The 21,555-nt window shown below is 33.8% G+C and overlaps 1 pseudogene across 1 annotated transcript in view; it reads right to left on the bottom strand.

The window, feature by feature from the left end:
* Positions 1–6,348: 6,348 nt before the first annotated feature.
* The window catches only part of LOC145688373 (trehalase-like), a 31,587-nt pseudogene continuing 16,380 nt past the window's right edge, over positions 6,349–21,555 (bottom strand). The window contains exons 4-6 of the transcript XR_014131887.1: positions 20,394–21,153; positions 19,161–19,290; positions 6,349–12,668 (exon numbers count right to left, since the gene is read on the bottom strand). The product of XR_014131887.1 is annotated as a trehalase-like (transcript). The remainder of the gene's footprint in view (positions 12,669–19,160; positions 19,291–20,393; positions 21,154–21,555) is intronic.

The raw sequence follows: 21,555 nt of genomic DNA, 5'->3' as shown, positions 1-21,555 counted from the left end.
AAATGAAATGAAATCTAAGTTTTACGTCCCACGGTTATGCCGGTTAGACTAAAGGAGACGGTGATAAGAGATGAATGAGATGGTGCAATGAAGAAAGTGGGAGAACCCCGGGAAAGCCCACGAGCACGGTGTTTGTCCACCACAAAGTCGGGATCGAACCAGGGACCCCAAGCACCGGAGGTGAACGCTCTACCACTGAGCCACCGCACCCCGTAATCATCATAGCTGAGGGGCTTTCCGATGAGAGAGCCTTTGGAATTTTAACTGTCGTTATTATGTTTGTGTTCGGTCCCTGTCGTTATAGCTTACTGGAAAAACAAGTAAAACTGAAGTAAAACATAATAAGTAGTTAATCAAATTACTGAGAAACATTCGGTAGAAAAAAAAAGAGGTTCAGATATGTGGTTCTAATACTTTTGTTGTTCATGAGTATCCGTTCGAAACTCCAAAACTTCCACTTTTAATTTTTACTTTTTGTAGCTGCGTCGGAACGTTGAAGTTTTGTTCTTTACCAATTGTAAATGGCGTTTGCGCATTCAAAATAGGAGTAATTATGGTGGCATTTATTTGGATATATTTTTAAAATAAAAGAAAGAATAAAAGCAATGCACAATAGCCCAGTCAGAAACTTGAGACCCGTGAATAGGTAATGCGGGACCCTTTTTAAATTTTTGAAACTTAATCTGTATGCCCTTTAGAAGAAATTTAGAGGGGGGAGTCTTTTTATAATGGTGGCTTTTGGACGCCATTTTGGAAAATGGCGGCTATATTAAAGTAATAGTTATAACGTGAAAACGAAGAGAGAGAGAGAAAGATTTTCAAACAAAAAATGTTTGAAAAAAGTAATTAAAATTATCGTTTCTGTCCTAACTGACATTTTATCCACCTCCGTACGAATCAGTGTTGCCAACATATCATTTTTAAAAAAATGGCCGCCATATTAAAGTTGTAGCTACAACTTATAAACGAAAAGAGGCATGAACATATTTTCAAAGAAGAAATGTTTAAATAAAGAAATTAAAATGGTTTCTGTAACAATTGCTATTTTATCCACCTCCATATGAATATGTGTTGACAACATAACTTTTTCTTCATCTGCGGATTTTACCATATTACAACTCTTGACTAATAATTGTTTAATTTTAAAATTTTTTGTTCAATTTTATTGACTTGTTTACTAATTTTAGGGTTTCTTGGTTTACGGGACAAATGAGAGTGAAGTACACCTAAACATCTAAACAGAATCCTCTGAAACAACCGAATGAGCAAATGTGGACAAAACTGAAAGAAACAGCGGCAGAGTAGGAAAACATTGAATCATTACATGTAAAGGTTCATGAACGTTTTGAAAATGAAAGTTTCCCTCGTAGAATTCACAAGATATTCAGATTAAACCTCACAGGCAAAAGACTAGAAACTGCGAAACAAAAATCCGCAGTTGCAAAAGAAGATTCCTCTATAGTCAAACAACCTGAAGAACGTATCATCAACAAAAGAAGTAGTCGCGCTCATTGTTCTACTGAAAACACGCGTATACTTTGTTTCTCACTGATAGGTAAGAAGGCTAGAAATGAAAATAAGAGTAGATAAAAAGTTCCGTATCATAGAAAAGAGTGAGAGTGCATGGAATACTTTTTCAAAAGCAGTAGAATTTGTTGAAGACCAAAACACAAAGGATCGTCTGCAAGCATTAGTGACATTTTGTAACAATAAAGAGGGGATATCTAAAGCAGCTGTATTAGACATTAGATACCACAAAGACTGCTGGAAAGTATATTGTCGGCCTGTATACAATGTTCGAGCAACCGACGAATCAGAGAAAGGCAGAAATGGGTTTATGAGATGAAAATGGAGGCTTTCTCTCAACCCTGTTACTGAATACATGGATATAAAGAAGGAATTTTATATCTTGAGAGATCTACTGTCTGAGTATGAACAGTTACAGCGGGAGTTAATGCTTACTGATGCTGAAATAAGACACACATGTGATGATAGATTTGTCCTTCATGCTTTACGTGTCAATCTTGAGAGGCACGTTGGAGAGGAAATTGGATTTCAGTCAAGATACGGAAGAAATGAGTGATCAATAGTATTCTTTAAAAAGAACATGGAGGATCGTATGTAGAAAATGACATAAATAACTGGGGTGCCGACAGCCTAAATTTGATTCAAAATACTGCGAAAATCATCAACGATAAACGTAAGAGCCACACAGCAACGAGTTGCCCTTGAAGAGTGAATGATTTAGAAAGTAAATGCATGCCTAATGACGTTTACAACCTTGTAATATTGCTGGCTAATCCGCAAGCAGTAATTAGAGAAAGCAGAGCTGTAGTTTCTGATAAACTTGAACCTGCGGTTTGATTTCTGAGCCAAGCAATTATGTCCCTCGTAACTAACAAACGACAGTCACTTCGAGTAATGTTATCCATGGCTGTGCACGATGTTACTGGAAGCAAAAAAATCCTTCAATCCCTTAAAAAATTTGGAATTGTACTTTTATACAAAGATGTATTAGATGAATTGTCAGTCTTGGCATTTGAAGAATTTAAGCGAGCGGAGAGTTCAAAAGAATTATCTGATGATGAAGGATTACGGTGTGCATTCCAAATCGTATCGGGAGTACCAGTTACTGTGGTTATCGACAATGACAATTTTAAAGAAGATGGTTTAACAGGTTCAGAAACAAGTCATTTCACAAACGTTATAATGGCTCACCTATAGCACTCCGCTCTTCGAAGGGAACGTCAGCAGGTGAACATCTCAATATTCCAAACAAGGATGAGAAGAAAAGATTCAACACGTCTAGCTCTAAGAGAAACTGGAAGAAGACGTTAACTCCAATTCAACCCCAGCCTGAGAAGATAAACAACAAACAAGAAGTCAAATCATATCGGGTCACTGATCATGCACTTATTCATAAATTATTTGACGTACCCGTGGCTTCATTTACGGGATGTCATAGTGCCCTTCATAGCAATATTGATAAATGGGAGACTTTTAACGTCAAGTGTTATCCTCAACTACCCACGGAAGAAGTTGTAAATTATATGCTAGATTGGTGTCAAAAAGTTGCAGATGTGAAGGACATGCCATTTATCCAGATAGTTTCAGACCAAACAATATACAGGATCATCGAAGAGTTTCTATGAACATAACTTTGTAAATGGACCAAAGTTGTTGCCGTATTAGGAGGTTTTCATACTAAAATGCCACATTTAAATGCATTGGGGAAAAGGTATGCAGGAAGTGGGATTGAAGAACTGGCTGTAGCATCCGGTCTCATAGCTCCAAGAAATATACAAAAGGCAATGACTGGGAAACATTACTGCTGTGATTCTGCGAGATTACCACCAGATAATGAATGACTCATTGAAACAACATTGCTTAAGAGCTTACAAGCATTTGAGTTCAAAAATGCAAGAACAGGGAGAAAGTTAAAAGCAACTGATCATGGTTGGAAATTTGAAGAAAGCATGCTTGTCCCAATCACTCACTCGAGAGAAGAATTACCCAATATACCGTTTCAGGTTCCCGAATGCAAGGATGGAAACGAGCCAGAAGAGGTAGAAGTTGATGGCAACTCAGAAAAAGGAGATGAAACCGATAAAGAAGAAACATATTATGAATTTTCATTGTAATTTCTTTGGAAGCTGTTTCTGGTAGAATTATTTGTTTTACCTCGTATTTAGTCCTAAGGTATGTTAGATGTTTATATTATTTTATTCCATTAACTTCTAATAAAACTTAAGAACAAAATTAAGGATAACAAAAAGGTTATCCACTAAAGTAAGTATCCTGATAAACTGAAATCGCAAAAAAATGAATGCTTAAAAAAGTATAGTAAATCATGTAAAACAAGTTAATTACTTAAGTTATATGCTACATGAAAATGATATAGTAATAGAAGTGCATGTAGTGGTAGATTCAAAATTCAGATATCATTTCTTAGAAATTATAAACAAAAATAATGTAAATTTAAAGAAAAAACTGCAGGTCGACAGGAAAATGTGTATGTGATATATTAATTAAAAGGAAAAAAAGATAAAAGAGTAGACTTTTTTTTCAAGATGGCGGATAAAATTCAGGAAACAGAAGTTTCTAAGTTATCATCCAGGAACAAAGTTTTTAATTTTGGTAATAAACTGAAGAAAGCTCTCTCCGAATTACGTAAAGGTCGACAGTTTTTGATGGACTAATAGTAGAATTTCCAAGTAGCCGCCATTTTTCCAAGATGGCGGCCAGAAGTCAACAATAATAAAATGACTCTCGAGCTGAATGTTCTAATAAAACCTAAACATTCAATTTCAGTACTAAAGAAAGGTATAATGTATGGCTCTCTTGTTTCTAGCAGGACTATAATAATATCATTTCTAAGTAGCTCCATTTTTCCAAGACGGCGTCCAAAAGCCACCAAAATTAAAAAGACTCCCAGGCTAAATTTTCTAATAAGGACCTAAACTTTCAATTTCAGCAATAAAAAAAGGTCCCCTTTAATTATGGACGGGCCTCTAGTTTCTGACTGGACGACAAAGACAAAAACTATTACCGGTACTAAACATTGTCAATAATAATTACTACGAAAGACTAAAACGAACAGCTGAGCTTCTACCGACAAGACTTACAATTTTGGCTAATGTATGTTAATAACCAAGTTCTCAACGGACTTGAACACATGTTCACGCGCACGAAGACTTAAGTAAATATTTTGTAACGGTACACACAAGGTTATTCGACAATAACGTATGTAGTACTATTCCCGACTTTTATGTATACATAAAGTCGATTCCTTCTCATGCCACATGCACCTTTGGAGGATAAACATTACGTGTGTGGATGTTCTGGTAACTAAAAAGAAAATGGGACAACTGTCTAATCTTCAAAGAATGTTCGCTATATTGTCTCCGTATAACGTATATGTATGTGGTGTCGAAAGTATAGAAGCATGTTGATATTATTATTCATTGATGTGACAACTATACAGTGAAGATGAACATTACTATTATTATAAGCGTACTTTTCAACTTCCATGGCGAAATTACTGCATAGTGTTATTGTTTCTGTAATTTTTCCTGGATTGCATGTTATTTCGTTTATTAGTGGGCACTAATTTGTCTCCAGGTCGTCGGATAAATGAATTTTGAAGTGCACTTTGGTGCAAATGATCTTACAGGAAGAAGACGGTTCGTTCCAAAGAACAAAACTGAACTAGTAATAGTTTTAGGTGGCAGTATAATGTAGGGGTAACGTACTGGACTTACGAGCAGTATAGGATCAAATCCTGTTCAAGCCAAAGCATTTTTTTCACAAAGTGATCGTTAAGAATTGACGAGTGATTTCTCATGCTAAACGAGTAATCAGTAATAATGTGGAAGCAAACACCTGTAGCAGGATAGAGACAATTTACGAATGTTGGTTGGGAAAGGGTAAATCATAACTATGGGAGATACTGGGACAATTCGAAACACTTAATCGATCTGTAGTATCCACTTTCCATGTTATTGTTCTTAGAAAGAAACACTATACCATTTATTAAACATGTTTAGGGTAGAGTAACCAGTTGAGTATTTGTATCGTGCTAGACTTCCAAACGGAAAATCTCGGTTCCAATCCCCATCAGGTAGTATCTTTTTCCCCATAAAATATTCGTTACCAACAGAGGTTCATCCACGGTTGAAGAAGTTACAAGGCATCACTTGCGAGAATCTGACGAGTGAGTAAACAGTGTGTGCGTTCTTCATCATATAGTGTAATGATAGTTTTCATATGTATATTCGTCTCTCTCTCTCTCTCTCTATCCATCTCTTTTACGTTTCCTCATCATATCTTATATCTTTCTCCTCCCTCCCTCCCCTCTCTCTCTCTCTCTCACACACACACACACACAAGAAAAAAATCGTTATAATCGTATACCGAATAAAGTAGGTTTCGTTTGCTCTTTCCATTCAATAAGTGAACAATGAGGGTAAAAACTACGGAAAGATTGTAGCATAAGATCCTGAAATGTTTATAATAATAATAATGAAAAAGGATTATTATTCACATGACTACGAATACTGGATAAGTTATTGGGGACTCCAAACTACACGGAAAAGAAGGAAATTTGGCGATAAATGTGGACAATCAATATTATAGCAAATATTGTTTAAAAAATACACGAATACGAGTGCTGAATTACAGTATACAAAGGAATCAAACCGTGCAGTCCTCAAATCGACTAAACTGATTTAAATTTATGCAGGCTCCCAGTAAGACATTGAAAAAATATAGGACACTTTGGTTTATAAAATAGGATATTGGTCTATACAATAGAATAGAATGAAGCACAGAAAAAAATATAAATATATTGTAAGAAAAGGCCACCCTTCACCCAATGGGCAACTGGAAACAAGATTTACATTAATAAAGAATAAGAGTATGTATAACCTTTTTACTTTTAAAACTTAGTAGACCTGCTGTATTGTTTTAGAAAACCCAAGAAACTGATTGAAATAAATGACTTGATTTACTGATTAAAAGAAAAATTCTTGTGGTGCGAGCTGTCCATGCCTTTCCCTTGATCTACTGCTATTAAACTTACACATTTTAAAGGTACAATAATGAACTGTAAAACACTAGTACACGTGTTACTTTTGCGACATTTTTGTTGTGGCACTTTTTAAGTCTTTTGGTTACAGCCTCAATCAGGGGTTGTGCAGCTGATACGTCATCCATGAGCCGATGCTTTATTGCTTTCTGAAGCCGAATGTTTCCCTCTGAAATTAATTTTTCAACTTCACGAACTTCAAAACGCATGTTTTCCTCTAGCCCTTTCTTTTTAGCACACACTTTTTATTTCTACTGTAATCTTATGCTCACTTTCTTGCTGTTCTAAGTCTTGGTTTTTCTCTGTTCATACCTTCACGATACTTCTTTTGTGCTTCTTTGTAGTACATTAACATTTCTTCAATGATATTAACTTCATTTACATCTTTACTCACTGCGTCTTCAATCGTTCGAAGCCCATTGATGTTTTTTTTTTTTTTTTTTTTTTTCATTCAGTCCTTGTCTCTCGGATGGAATGCATGTTCTTATTTGTCGAGAGACTACGTTCAACAGATGCCTGCTCGTATGAAAGTGTTAACACTGCTTTTACAAGTTTAGTAATTGTTGGATACTTTGGTTTATTTATATGATTTTTCAGCAGCATTTCTTTGTTCCAACATACGTCAACGCTACAATCAACAAAGAAATCATCGTGTATACTCTGATCATTCATATAAATTCGCCATTCGTTTACACCCTTGTCAATTTCCTGACTGATCAGCACCTGAGGCACACAAGACGCTAATCGTTTCAAAGATAACAATATATTGCTCTTCCTTTGCATGTCTAACAGCAAGATACAATATCTGGCTGTGTTTCAAAATCCGGTTGTTTAGCGGCGGCCTTTGTTGAAGGTAACTTGTTACTGTTATGAAGAATTTCTTTGCATTTAATGTGAATAACCGTTGTTGTACTTTATCGACTTCTTTCAATGTCAACCGTGCGCCTTCATCGACATTAATTTTGTTATCTGGCAGTAACTTTTTTCTTCTTTCACTTTTACATGCAGAAGATCAGATCCAGTTTTTCCATTGTACAGATCAAATACTACAAATTTTCCCATTATTCTTTGAAGTAGCTCAAGTAATTCGTTATGCAAGATGTGGATAAATGGTTCCTGTTTTACATAATCACAAGAAATTTATCGAACAAAGTGCCTACACTAATAAGAAAATGTAAGTATGCAAATATAACAGAAGATATCAAGTTCTGACAGATTCTCTTGTAGCGTTTTGACTGTAATGAAATTTGATTTTGCTTGCGAAGGAAATTCAAGAAATATGCCGGCCACAGAGAGACAATTCTAGAGCAATATGGAACTACCGATAGCCACTGACTTTTGACATACTGAAGCACACTTCCTCCTTCTGCTATTAATTTACTTCAATCTTCTTTGCGTGCGGCACACCGGTGAAATCAAAATTGTAGTTCTTCTAGCATTTCTACCAGATCACAAAAAGTGTTTATTCAACCCAACTCCAAATGTATTATGAACTTTATTTTGACATTAATTTTCGTTTCTTCATATGCTTCTAATGAAATGAAAAAGAAAAAAATTAACTTATTTCTCTATAATAAAATATTTGAATCTAATTAAACAATGAATTATTTGATTAACGTATTACCCTCTGAAATAAATAATGTAACAGCATTTCATTCATCATAGCTCTGCAAATTATATATACACTTCTAGCAACTGTTATACAACATAAATTTCAGGACATTTAAAGGATTTTCATCGTTTTTCTTCTTTCCATGTTTTTTCTACGGCGTTTTATTTTCAGGTTTTCTAGGACGCGTGGGATTCTGCATATTATTACAACAATATTGGAAAGCATTGGGATATGTTGGTAAATACCAACATACCTAAATGCCTAGCCAATACTTCAGCACAATGCTGAAAGAAAATGCTAACACAGCTTGCGTTATAAGAAACTGAAGCATGGCAAGGTTCCTCAGCTAAGCTTCATTGGGGAAGAATAAGCACATGGGAAACAAAGGAAAAAAATGTTGGACATGGAAGGATTGGAAAAAGCAAATTAAAAAAATATTAGTGAGGGTTAATGACTAGCAAAAAAAAAAAAAAAAAAAAAAAAAAAAGTATATTGCTAATATGTAGCAATTTAAATCATCACTGAAACTGTCCTTGGCTTGTATTTTTAATAATTCAATCACTGAAAAATATAAGAAAAATAGGACAGCTGGGAGCCCTCCTTCATGACAAGGAATCTACCCACCAATCTTGATTTTATTGTTAAGATGCACATTTAGTATATTTTAACCCATCTATATTTATATTACAAATAAAGTACAGTGGTCTCGAACTTTTAGATGCTAGATGTGTAATTTTAAAATTCTTTTAAATGAAAATTAAAGAAAACCTTAATTTCCATTCTTCTGAAAATGATATATTAAGAAATGGCGGTTTTGATTTTAATTTTATCTCAGCTTGAACTTTGGAAATTTGAATATTTTAATCTTCTGACAAGGGCCTTAACCTGCTTCGTCGACAATTATTTTATATTTCGTTATATACTAATTTTAGCTAGTCTATTTTCAAGGATTGCTAATTGATATTTTAGGAAGTGCTGCGTATTTTTGCCTAAGCGCTGTTCGCAGCACTGAAAAATTAAGTTACTTGAAACGTTTTAATGGATTATGCGGTAGCAGGTTAATTCAAACACAGTGAATATAAAGAGACAAAATAATTTTAAACAATTTGGATTATAAAGAACTCGGAGGACAGTTATGTTAAGCTTGATTTAAAAATCAGACGACTTGAAGGTATTTTCACAAGATTACTCATATTTTCATAAGATAAGTACTAAACAAAAGACAGGTTTGTGTGTTTACACAAAATATACAACGAATACTTGTAACATAATGAGTGTTAGCTGGTATTATCAAGAAATGAACGCACAATACATTCACGGATAGAAAGTGCAGATATGCGAAAAGTTTACACTAGCAGATCCTAACCTGCAAAACATGAACCAAAATAATTATATTCATGTTTCAAAACAGATAGTTCAGCTGGGCCACAAATCAGACAATTTCCTGCCGAACCATAATGAAAATTATGTTGGTTTTATTTCCACAGTTACAGCTTAATGACTTTTTTTTTTAACCATTCGTCTTAGTAAATAACCGATTCATTATCAATTTCATCTAAAAGAGAGGAACACAAACTTGCTACAGTACTATTCGATACACGGGAATTGTACTTAATTCTTAAATTAAAGATTTTAATCTCATACATTCCACACGACCACATAATCTACCACTTTTGCTTACTGCAACATGCAATTTTCTTGCCACTTGATATTGTTTTAGATGTAAAATATTTTTCAAAGAGTGTCGTATTATGGTGTGAAATTTGTAAAAACGTATATTATAAATTTTGATAATGTTTGATTTCAATCTTCTCACACACACAGAATTTGTAGCTACACTGTAGTCTGGGAATTTCTGTCAACCAAAATAGTTGATTAAAATGGGATTTAGCTAATCTGATAGGCTTCCGCTCACACCTACAGGACAGATGTTATGGTACACTGACTTCCAACAAACAGACGTAAGTAACACCATTGTTCCACGTGATACTGCTTAGTGGTACGAGCAACTGGATGTTGAAAATGCCATATGACTACCACATCAGACAAATGTGCATACAAATATACCACCGCTTTGCGCTTTTACTAATTTACTTCAGTGAAAAAAAAAAAAAAAAAAATCAGTAGTACTATTTTCGCGATTCTGTCATACAGTTTTAATTGGAATAGTTAGTTTCTATGTGTTACTTGTCAAATAAAGACTTGCATTTTCATATTACAAATTATCTCTTTTCATCTTATTACATACAAATATATTAGCAACGAAGAAGAAAAGAAAGAAAACAATGCAATCGCACAAAATATAATCTAGGTCATAAGCACATTACCATATCATATCTTATCTCGTTTCTGTAACTTCGATCTAATTAATAATAGTCTTCCTGTTTTGAGGGAAGAAAGTTATTCTCAGAAATTTGCCGAAATTCGTACTTATCGATTAATTAGTTTTGAAGGAATAATAATAATAAAGATAATGTACGAATGAGTAACTAAGCATTTTCTTACTTTCTGGAAGTAGCGAAAACATACGCACACACATTAAAAGCGTACACTATAAGTTCTTTCGCTACAAGATTCCTTAGACAGGAAACGGAAGAAATTGGGGGCAAAAGGAAACTAAACAGAGGAAAAAGTTGAGTATCCAGATGAATGTTATGTTCTTTCACTTGTTGCTATAGTGTATATTCCTTGTGTGTGATTATGGTTTCAATAACTTGTAGGAAGTAACTCATTTTCTATTTTAGCTTATTTCACTGAAGTAATACGAAGTATGAATGTTGATTTTCAATCATACTAATATCAAGCACAAAACAGGAAAGGGTACTTTTTGTTCTTTCACTAAAAGAGTATACTTGCTTACGATAGGGTATAATGCAGTACTAGCCCTGTTAAATGCTTAAAACTGTTGAATTTTACCAGTTCTGATCAAAAATAATATTTAAATCTTTACTACAAGATATTTACACAAGTCACTGTTGAGTAGCCGATCTCACTGCTACGATTTGCTATGGAAATTAAAACCAGGAACATGCAATATTTTGTGCTGCGCTTTATAACTGTAAATAAAAGTTACCTTACATGCAAGAAAATGCACTGAATTTAACAGTACTTGTAACAATTACGAAAAAACAACTCCAGCTAAGTAATGTTTCGAACAGAATATTTATTTGCAAACAAATTGTGACTTGTTTAGAGCTGTGTGTGTCAAACATATTAAGCACACTACTACGAAAATAAATTACGACACACCAAGCAATCGATGCTCATGCATACACAAAAATCAATTCTACAACCAAAGTACTTGGTGCACTCTTCACTCTAATCTCTCAACCATTCGAGTGTATAATTTAGTGTACCATAACAAAACTTTTATTGTTGGTTAACAAAATACAGGTTCAAACACTATGATTGCTCTTTTTACACACACGCACTTCTCTCTCTCTCTCTCTAACACATAAATTTACATATATATATAAAACTTTAAATTTTTATAACTGCTGAATGCGCCTAATATCCAAGAAATCAATTCAAGTAATTTGTTGGTTAGTTTTTACCAAACAAACAAGAAACGAGAAGTGTCTACTACTACATAAACATATTATATATGAAAGTGTGCGTGTATGTAAAACCTACTAATTCCAGTACCGTGTTAAATATTCCGCTGATACTCATTATCAAATCTTTATGGCCTTTATGAAATGCACAAATCATGAATGTAAATGAAAGTCTGTAAATTCGACCATAAATTTCAGTGAAAGATATTCAAGTCACGAAGATTTTTTCCGGAATTGAAATAATCCATGCGATAACTATTCCACGAACTTTTAATTATGAAAATCGTTTAAAATGTGTGTGTATATGTTTAACTTGTGCATACTATAAGTTGTAATTTCCTCCCTTACGTTCTCCCTGCTTATTTCCATATACAGACACACGAAATATATGCACACTACTTTATCCTGGGGTCTTTTTAAATTCTCTTCACATTGTAGATAATTTCGGAACACAATTCACGAAACTGTTATGATGGAGTATGTTTCAAAACCTGTGAAATGTTATCTTTTTGTATTATTATAACAGCAGAGTACTATACGTGTAATGGCACACACACACAGTTTTTATGTTCTTTATACTAGGATATATACATATATAAGAGATACGTTAGATTTACAAACGGGGGCTTTCAAAGCATGCCAATATTTCCTGTGGGAACCCTTTCAATGTTGTACAATACTGTTTGGTACATGCTGTACATACATACATACAGGAACTGAGTATTTTAGTTGAAAGTAATCCCGAGAATCTAAGCTGAGCAGCTATTTTCGTCTGACTAGCTTCATTATTTTGGAATCAAATCGATGTCTCCACCCTGATCGCATTTTCTCAATTTGAACTTAAACTGCTGTCATATAACACGCTTCACTGAATAGCAAGAAAATTTCTTTTTTCATAAACATTTTAAAAAGTTATCTGAAAAGAAATGAAAAATAAAATTAGAAACACAAACTTAAGATCAGACGATTTTGAAAACTACAATCTATATAACAGAATATTTAAAAAAGCACAGAGTAATAACTTTGGCAACAACGTATTGTGGATAACAAATTTTTGCGTACATTTTCTTAGTAAATGTTCAAAATAAAACTACTGAAAGTCAAACACATTGGTTCATTTTATTTATTTTTTTTTTCTTTCTTTCAGATAATGATTACAATGTCCATGTGTTGGTGGTCGCTATGGCTCCACACTTAACACATTTTGACCAATGGTTAAGTAATATTATAGGTTTCAACTCTAGTGCTTTAAAGGAAAATAGCCTAATTTTACAGTATTACCTAATAATGAAATTACGTACTTAAATTCAGTTTAAGCACATAATACACTAAGCAAAATAGCTCCCTTGCGTTACAAACGGTTAGATGGAATACGTTCATGGTTGCCGATGGCATTATCTTTAATCTAGATCGGAGCCTGATACTCTTTAATTCAAGTAGTTCCCAATGGTCTCAGAACGCTCAGTCAACATTGCAAAATGTATTCCATTCATTAGTAACCAAAACGAAATTTTTACAGTATGCTTTATGTGTAAGATTAATATACACCGCTTCAATTACTAAGAAATGAAATCTAAAAAGTTACTACTTGTAGGATATGGGTATAGGGCACAAAGTATTTAAAACACAGACCGTTATGGTAGTTAAGTAAGATAGCATGTGAAAATAGTTAGAATATGATAGGAGTCAGATTATAATTGTAGTAATTATGAGATATAGTTTATGAAGAGATAGATAGAGTTTGAGATTGATGTGTAATAAGATGAGTGTACTTGTGGTGTATCATTGAGATAGATAGATGTATTATAGAGGCACAGATTAAGACTAAAGATACAGAAAAGTTTAAGGGGTACTTTGTAGATTTTAGTTAACTAATCGTGGCCTTACTTTGACAAGGTTCTAACTGACATTTTTGTCAAAATTGAGTTATATACAATACGTAACACTAGAAATTGAGCTATTCAAATATATGCCTCTTATTATTGTAACTTGAAAAATAGACGGTTTACTAATGTGACAAGGTTCTAACTGCTTCCGACTCGAATATAGTCTTCAGTTTGACAAGTTCCTAGCTGCAACTTCAGAAGCTGTAAATTACAGAAGTATTCCTCTTTTTTTTATATAATTTACATGTGTACTTTCTACGTCACTTTCCTTACATTAAAGATATAATTAAATATAAGATTTATTCTATTAACTTACCTTGAGAAGTAAATAATATTTTTCTTCCATTATTTTTTAAATATTTTTGACACCAATTCTGAGCACACAATTTTGTTCCACTACCTGAACTGTGCTATATAAAAGTAACTAAATCGGTAAATCGTAAATGTTAAACCAAATTGAAGGAAATTTAATATAAAATTACCTATAGCAAGGCTCTAAACTCTGCAGGGTACATGTGAGGATTTACTGCTATCTATTGGTGTAAAATACACAAAATTTCAAACTTGGTCTTCATAATTCAATGTGTATTCAGGATAATGAAGAGGAATCAAGCGAAAATTGAGAGGAGACAGGAACTCCAAAAACAAAGAAAGCTAAATCTCGTTGAAAGTACTCTTTTCATTATTTCCTCAATGTTAAAGGAGAAAAGGTTCAAGTGTGCAAAACATTTTATTTGTCGACCATCGACATATCCCAAAAATCTGTGTATACTGCCCACAAAATCAAGACTATGGATACAAACACACCTACTGTAGAACAAAGAGAGAGAGAGAAAAAAAAAAAAAAAACAGTAATAGTCGTCGGAAGCCAGAGGATGAAACAGATTTTGCAAGGGACTACATAAAATCTTTCCCAACAGTCGAATCAGACCACTGCTGAGCTGATACCAGTACCTAGGAAGTCATCTGAACATTTAAAAAATGTATGATTTATATATTGAAAAGTGACAGAATGAAAACAAAACACCAATTAAAGAATCAAATCTTTAAGTTTTACGTGCCATGGTTGTGCCGGTTAGGCTAAAAGAGACGATGATGATGAGAAATAAATGAAATGGTGGAATAAGAATATGGGAGAACCCCGAGAAAACCCACGCACACTATGCTTGTCCACCACAAAGTTTACTTGGCGTGAGCTGGGGTCGAACCAAGAACCTCAAGCACATCGATTAAGGAATCAATGCACTACCGAATATATTGAACGAAGTTTAACTTGTTTTCATTTGTCAAAAAGTAACAGATGCGATGTGTGCGAGGCGTATAAGATGGCGAAAGAGACTGAAATATTAAATGGTGAGGAAAAGGACAATAATGAGATGCATATTTTGCGAGACCTAAATGAGAGAACAGAAAAAGTGGAAAAAAAAAATCTTTCAGTCCTTGCCTTCGATTTGCAAAAGTTTATAACATACTTCCACGTACATATATTTTATAAGAAAAAGTTAAATGTTTACAACTTGACCACGTACTTTATATATATCTATATATATATATATATATATATATATATATATATATATATAAAGTATTATGCTATCTGGAACGAAACAATGGTTAGATGTGCAGGGAATGACATTGCGAGTGCTTTCAGAATATTGGATGCAGTGCTCGAAGAAAATGAGATCACGAAACTGATTACTTGGTCCGATTCCTGTGCACCACAAAACCGTAATTTCAATATATCATTTGCAGTTTTGGACACTTTGAGTGAAAATCCGAACATCAATTCTGTTTTAATGAAATACTCTCTATGTTCAGGAAGCAGATCTCGTACACAGTGCAATTATTGAAAAAATCTATTAAAAAGACGAACTTTTACTCTCCTTTGGGTCTCGTAAAAATATTGAAGAGTGTAGACCGTCACAACCCATACCGTGTTATTCAGATGAGTCCGAATGACTTTAAAGACTTTGGAACGACAGCAAAACTTCAAAACTACAAAGTCATTCTATTCACTCAAGTAGCTAACTTGACGTTTACTCAATAATTCACTACTGTATTGTTTAAATCAAGCTACGACAGTTACGAGCCTATTAAAGCAGCAAATATCAAATTTCTAGAAACTCCAGGACGACAGGTGAAAGCAATGGTTCTCAACCTAATTCCTATCATGACCCCCATTTTATAACATCTTCTTGCCAGCGAACCCCTTTATAATTTTTGGTTTGTAATAAGCTTATGTTGGATTTTTAATATATTTATTGCGGAAATATCACGATATTCATCTATTTCTATAATAGTAGAATCCATTTCTTGTATATGGTGGATACAGTAACTTCCCTAAAATCCAGTAGATTAAAATCAAATTTGGTCAGTGCATTCACATTACAAATATCGAATCCGATTCGTCATATTGTTTCAAAATGAAGGCCTTTGAAAATTTAGAAAATTTTTATCTCCTTCAACTTTGGGTCATATGATAAGGAAAATAAACTGATTTCTGGTTTTGGTTAAAAAACTTGGACAGTTGTTAAAAAATTATTGAGTATTTTAAATGACTTGACAATGGGCGTCACGAAGATTGAACCAGTCATTGCCGCACTAGTGAAATCACACTATGCTCCGGTATCTTATTATCTTCCAATTTTAATCCTGTTTCAATATATAGGTTTTGTTGCATTTGTATTTTTCTGGTATTTCAATATGCAGTTCTCATTAGTTTCATATCGTACCTCTTCCATTTAAACAACTCTGTACCTGTTGAAAATGTTTAGTAGATCTATTTTTTGTTCTTCTTAACAGTATGTCTAAAAATAAAAATATGCCAATCAGACCAAAATTCAAAATAATATTTAAAAATATTTTCCGGCATTAGATTCTAATTATACAGCGTGCTTCAAAATGGTGTGAACGATATGGAAACGTTTTATAAGTGATAATACTCTTATCAACAATGAAATCTCTATGGAAATACTTTCAATATTATTCTCAAGTTTTGTTTGGAACAAGTGTAGTAGTTTAAAATTTATCTGCTAGGTGGCAGAGTGACTAGTTCCAAGATGGCTGCCTGTGGTGAAGAGAGCATTTTGCGTCTTACAGTTTCACGTTTGTCGGTCTGTTGTTAGTGTTCAACGCGAGTTCCGCACAAAATTTCATAAAGAACCACCATCAAAGAACTCTATACGTAAGAGTATGACAAACTCAACAGAACGGGATGCATTTATAAAGAAAAATCGCCCGGTAGGCCGTCCACTTCTGAGGCAGATGTCGAAAGGGTTCGAACCAGTTTTCAACGCAGCCCACAAAAGTCAACAAGGTGAGTTAGCAAAGAGCTTCAAATGCCTCAAACAACTGTTTGGTGTGTAGTGCGTAAACATTTAAAGATGTATCCGTATTGAGTGCAGATGTTACAATACTTAACACCTAATGATCACACGTGTCGCAAGACTTTTTGTGAGTCATTTCAAGAGTTATGCAGTGTTGATGATGATTTTTTGGGCAAACTTTGTTTCAATGATGAGGCTACGTTCCATGTGACAGGAAGAGTGAATAAACAAAATGTTCGCATTTGGGGAACTGAGAAGCCTCACCAAATCTGTGAAATTGTGCGTGATTCACCGAAGAAGAATGTGTTTTGTGCAATTTCATCTTCAAAAGTTTATGGTCTGTACTTCTTTGACGAAGGAACTGTGACTGGACAAACATTTCTACAAGTGCTTACTACGTGGTTTATATGCCACAGCTCGAACATGACAGTGCAAACTTCATCTATCAATTGGATGGAGCTCCATGTCACTTTCACCACCATGTCAGAAATTTCCTCAACAACAGACTGCCACACCGCTGGATTGGGCGGTCAGGTAAAAATGATCATCAGCTTCTACGTTGGCCACCAAGATCACCGGACTTAACCCCCTGCGATTTTTTTCTGTGGGGACATCTAAAAGACATTGTCTACAAACCCCCTCTACCCCAAGGTGTGAATGAACTGAAAGAGCGCATCACTGCTGCAGTGCAAACTGTTGATGCAAACATGTTGAAACGGGTCTGGGGGAATTGGAATACCGAATAGATGTATGCAGGGTAACAAAGGGGGCCCACATAGAACATTTGTGATGTACTATTTTCATTTTTTATCACAGAAACTTGGAGAGTTTTAGCATTTAACTGTAAGATTTGAAGCTATTTGGATGATTAATAAAAAAGTTATAAGGAGTTGTAATCGTTCACATCATTTTGAATCACGCTGTATGTATCTCTTCCGCTTATCTTCGCGAACCCCACTAAATCCTCTCATGACTCCCGTAGGGATCGCGACCCACAGGTTCAGAAACCCTGGGCTAAAGTATCATGTTTCGGTAGTAGTTTGAGTGTTTTTGATATCAAATCAGAACAACAAAAGCATTGTGTGAGGTTTTCAGAACTAATGAAAAAAGGCATTAGTCCCTTCTATTCATGCCCCTAGAAGACAGGGAGTGTTAAACTTGTAACTGTTATTCGACACACATTTCGTGTAATTAAAATATGAATAGTTAATCTACTCAATTGGAGTTACTCCCTTGTCGTTCTAAGTCATGCCTGTTTCTCTCGTCATTTTAGTTTGACAAAGTTCTAAGTCAGTCAGAACCTTGTGCCTCTGAAAATGATCGTTTCAGTGAGACAAGTTTCTAACTGCATTCTACTGAGTATCTAAAACAAAAAAAGTAAAGCCCCATTTCCAACGTCAAATATTTAAAAGTAAACCTTGTAGACAGTTAATCATTGTGTGAAAACATCGTAATGATTACTTTATAAATATTACAACTATAGCCTAATAAATCTTAAAACGCGTTTTTCTCAAAATATAGTCATGTTCAGTTAGAACCTTGTCAAACCAAGCCCACGTAATACTACTGCTATAGAATTTGTCTTCCTCGTAATGGATTGCTCTTAAGGATTTATGTTCCTTGTAGCCTCAATGTTATCTTGCCGAATTTTAAGAGTATCACTTTTTTTTTCTCTCTTTCTTCTTTTCTCCACATTTACTCCTCCCTCACTAACTGCAAGTGGCTTGGAGCAACGATAATACCAGGTGAATGTCACATGAACACGCAATCATTAAGCAAGAAGTTTAGTTACAGGTGCCATTATATGCTATAGTGATATGCGTTGGGTCAGAGTGGTATGGATACTTATGTTAAATAAGTTTAAACTTGAAATATAATACGGCAGTAAGTAAGACGAGGTTTTGCGAAATTCGAACCCTAAGGGAAGAGAGCAGAGATTAAATATTTTTCTCGCCCTTCACCAATTCTACAATTTTTATATGCGCCTCCCCAAAAAAATTTTTCGACCAAAAAACAATTCAAGTAATTTTATACTGTAAAGTATATATCGATCTTCAGCACGTCAGTATGCATATTAAAACGTTCACATGGAGAGACTGAGAGCATTAAAAGTTTTAATCATGTACCCAGCCCAGTAAGTACTGCAACAGAAAATCGCACTAGAAATTACGTAGAAAATGGATATAGAATACACACCTTCATTTGTACAGTTCTTTATGTACCATCTGGTAGAAAAATCCCTGATTCAGCTCCTGCTCTCAATTCAGAATATAACTCCTGTTCTTCTTCGTCAGTTTGGAAAACCTTTGCATTCTCTGTGTCTTCACTAAAGGTTTTAAAATAAATAAATACATGTACAGTCTTGTTTAAAAAATGGACATTCGGCTTTATTTTACTAGTCATACTCTAACAATCGTACGTAGGAGATTTTTAAAACTTTAACTTAAAATAAAGATAACAATAGATCAAAGAAGGTTTAGTTTTGTTTTTGATTTAATTTCATCTAGAATAAGAGTACATGTTATGTTCTTCAGAAAGAGAGAGATTTTTTTTCTTTAATAGAACTGCATTTTAACATTATTTGACTTATGTGTAGGAAACAACCAGTAAAGTAATCTAGGAATCTGGAATCATTGATTACGTACTAAATAAACTACGTGTGTACTAAAAAGGGGAAAACGTGCTTAAAGAAATATTAGAATTTAGCTTATTTACTTCATTAAACGAAAATATAAAAGTGGTAGCTACCGTTCAATTTACTTGAGAGAAGAGCTTTAGAAAACAGGAAGTTGCGAAGAAGATAACTGAACTGTCGACATTATTTCAATTATTTCGAACGTTATATAATACTTTTTTTCCATTCATTTTGTCAGTAGAAAGACATCACATTAATGTTTGACATTCATCCAATAAATGAAGTAATTGATTATGATAATATGAAAAATAGCGAAGAGAATTAAATGAGAATCTGGTAAATCTATGTAACAACTAACCAACAACTCAAAACTTACTTATTCTTTTGAACACTAAATGTTTAATCATGTATAGAAGTTTGACTGGAATTCATGAGATTAGATTTTTCTACTTTATTCAACTACAGTAATTTAAAATTATATCATATTTTATGTCAGACTCTCTTTTATTTTTATTTTTTTAACGTAATACTGGGACTACTTCGATGTATATTATCCATATAGTTGAATTGCCCTAATAATGCCTTCATAATTCACAAATCACACACAACAACTCATTACAAACCGAAAAATGAAACATATTTGGCATTAAACCTTAAGTATCATGACTCAATACATTATGCATATGTTTATTTATTAATTAATTATTTTTAATCTAGAAACTTAAGATGAACATCACTACTACTTTACAGAAAAAGAAAATTTTAAACAATAAATACAATTAAAAAAGTCATACCGGTATGATTATGGTCTTGGGCCAGGTGAAATTCCGTTGTATATTGCTAGACTGTAGCTTTTTCCGTTCATTTCCACTTTTACTGTATAGTTCAGCCAAAATTTGAACTCCTTTTCAAGTGTTGAAATGCTGTCCTTTATAAACTGCTAATCTCCTATTGCATCAACGTAAGTTTTGATCATTGGAGTTAGTAATGGTGGTTGGGATCGTGTCAAATAATAAATCCTGCCTCCGTTAGGTATAAATCCATAAGTATCTACTATGGAGAGAAAGTTTTCCAGCATTCCTCTGGCGGTTATGTGCATTTCTGAAAGAAGTAATCCGCGAGTAACCCAGTAAGAGTCCCAGTTCCCTAAAACGACCACCAGAAATAATTATTGGATGGGGAACATAAATCATTGAATGCACATCTGGATTATTCTTGACAACATCTTTGATTTTCTTCCCTAGGATTTTCCATGTTTTGTTCAGAGTATAGCCCCACTCTCTCAGTTCACTAACAAAAAATCTGGGTTTCGATGTCCAACCATCTGGAACCCAATCTTCAAATTCAGTATCTCTATCACCATAATTTGTCGACACAAATTTCTCGATTTGATTCTTTGTAGGTTGCCCCTGGGTTTGATTCACGAATTTTTTAAAATTTTCTAAAACAACCGTCGGAGGAAATTTTAACTTTCTATCAACAAATAGTTTAGTGTCTTTTGTTAAATGAGCCATTTGAACTGTGTGAAGAATATCACGACTGCAATACGTATCACTGAAAAAAAAAAAAAAAAAAAAAGTATTCAAAATTATTTGAAACTACTGGTTTAAACGAATATTACGCACAGCATTATTTCGTATGGTTCTACTGTACATACATATACACATACAAAATGGAATAGGACATTCATATGATTCATTTAAGCGAGATATTGTCTTCTATACATAGAACTTTTAAAACACACTAGCATTTTTAAGTTTCTTTCAAATCTTTATTGCGGGGATTCTTACTCTACATATATAATGTTAAATATAAAACTAAAAGAATACTAGATATTCATTTATTATCATTAAAATTACAAACTTCTTTAAAAACCCAAACTTCGATCTACATACAATTATGTGGTACGAAGCTCTTTATTTTTCATGTTTCTACCTACCCTTATTATCGAACTAT

The sequence above is a fragment of the Thermobia domestica genome, chromosome 6 (genome assembly GCF_964235325.1).
Source record: "Thermobia domestica chromosome 6, izTheDome1.hap1.1, whole genome shotgun sequence".
NCBI classification, from domain to species: domain Eukaryota; kingdom Metazoa; phylum Arthropoda; class Insecta; order Zygentoma; family Lepismatidae; genus Thermobia; species Thermobia domestica.
Note: the sequence above shows the minus strand (reverse complement) of the source record. Positions and strands in the feature narration are given on the sequence as shown.